This window comes from Ornithorhynchus anatinus, chromosome 11, assembly GCF_004115215.2.
Source record: "Ornithorhynchus anatinus isolate Pmale09 chromosome 11, mOrnAna1.pri.v4, whole genome shotgun sequence".
NCBI lineage: Eukaryota > Metazoa > Chordata > Mammalia > Monotremata > Ornithorhynchidae > Ornithorhynchus > Ornithorhynchus anatinus.
Window position 1 is genome coordinate 34,361,875 of NC_041738.1, and position 2,280 is coordinate 34,364,154.

Genomic DNA, 2,280 nt, shown 5'->3' on the forward strand with positions numbered 1-2,280 from the left:
ATTGGTGGGGTCAAGCACTGTTTTAAGCACTGGGGTAGATACAAGATCAGCAGGATGGACACAGTCCCTGTCCCATATGGAGTGCACAGTCTTAGTCCTCATTTTACAAATGAGGTAACTGCGGCACAGAGAAGTGACTAGCCCAAGATCATAAAGCAGACAAGTGGCAGAGCCAGGGTTAGAACCCACCTCCTTCTGTCTCCGAGGCCGGTGCTTTTATCCACTAAGCCATGCTGTTTCCCTGTCCCATGTCCCAGGCTGGGGTGCCTGCGGGACCTTGGGCTAGGCATAAGAGGTGTTCCTGTCTTGGACCACTTGTCCCTTCCCCCTAGAGAGCCCGTGGTGGTCCCTGAGTTCTGGACAACCCCTCTGGGGCTCATAATCCTATTCTCTGGGCTAAACAACTTTGAACCTCTTCATCTTTGTGGATAGCTATCCCTTTAATAATTTCCGGTGCCCTTGTCGGGGCCTCGATCAGTTTCTGCATCTCGTTTTGAAAGGCCTTGGCCTAATGTGGACATTGCGCTCAGAGAAGGGGCTGACGAACTGGGGTGGGGGGGGATACTGGAAGAATCGCTTCTTGATAATTTCCCCGCCGCATGCCTGTCTGTAATAAACAGAGCAAATGGATAACGATGATGAGGATGAGGTCCATTCTCCCTTCTGTGTCTGGGGAATGTGAGCAATATGCCCATCCAGGTGTGGAGGGAAGAAAACCGGTTTTCTTTCTCTTTCTCCTCCCAGCATTTTCTCCCTCAGCTAGCCGCAGTCCCAACGGAGAGGAATCACCACTCCAGTACCCTAGAAGAGCTGATTGGTGTTTACAGGGTCTTGTGACCAGCTGGAAAAATAATAATAATAATCATGATGGTATTGGTGGGGTCAAGCACTGTTTTAAGCACTGGGGTAGATACAAGATCATCAGGATGGACACATCCTACAGGCTAAGCCCATCCAGGCCATATGTAGCTGACATATCCCTTGGGCACAGCAGGGATCCACAGCTCCCTAATGCCCTTGTGATGGGGGGTGGCTGGGGAGAGGAAGAAAGGCAGAGATTGGCCTAATCACCTCCAAATCCTCACAGAGAGTCTTTGGAGGGAAGGAGCCCACAGTTAATGTTGGTATTTGTTAAGCGTTTACTATGTGCAGAGCACTGTTCTAAGTGCTGGGGGAGATACAGGGTAATCAGGTCGTCCCACGTGAGACTCACGGTTAATCCCCATTTTACAGATGAGGTAACTGAGGCCCAGAGAAGTGAAGTGACTCGCCCACAGTCACACAGCTGACAAGTGGCAGAGCCGGGAGTCCAACTCATGACCTCTGACTCTGAAGCCCAGGCTCTTTCCACTGAGCCACGTTGCTTCTCTGACAGTCCTCTGACAGCCCTTTTCCCATCCTTTTCAGGGAAGCTGACTGGTAAAAGAATTGAGCTGGAGTAGAGTGGATAAAGTTCTAATTTGGAATCAGAAGCTCCGAGTATGAGGCTTGGCACTGCCTGTGAATTGGGTATCTCTCAGCACTTTGGACCTCTTGCTTTTTCCCAAAAGTAAAACAGGGCCAGATCTAACCCCTCTTCCTACCTCCATGGTCTCGTGGGATGGAAGAAATGAGAAGGGGGTGCTTGACATCCAGAGGCTTACGGGCAGCTTAGAAAGGGAGGCCGAGGCTCCACTCATTGCAGGTTCCATTAAACCTGGGTTCTAATCCTGGCTCCCTCACTTTTTTAAAAAAATGACATTTTGTTAAGCACTTACTATATGCCAGACATTGTCCTAAGCTCTGGGGTAGATATAAGCCAATTGGGTTGGACACAATCCAATGTCCCTCATGGAGTTCACACTCTAAATCCCCACTTTACAGATGAGGTAACTGAGGCGCAGAGAAATTAAGTGACTTGTCCAAAGTCACAAAGCAGATAAGTGGTAGATTAGAACCCAGGTCTTCTGACTCCATGCCCGTGCTCTTTCCACTAGGCCATGCTGCTACTCATTTGTCTGAGAAGCAGACAAATCCTCCTCCCTCCGTCTTAGACTGTGAGCCTAATGTGGGGTAGGGACTGGGTCCCTACATCTCGTATCTACCCCAGCGCTTAGAGCAGTGCTTGATACATAGTAAGTGCTTAACAAAAACCATAAAAAACTCTCTGAGCCCTGAGCCCCCTTTCTCTCAACATGTGATCTCCTGTAACTTCCTTTAATGACTCAGTAGTCACTAGAAGTGACTATTGCTCTATTCTTTTTTGTTCACAGATCTCCTAGCTGAAAGCAACTTCCTTCT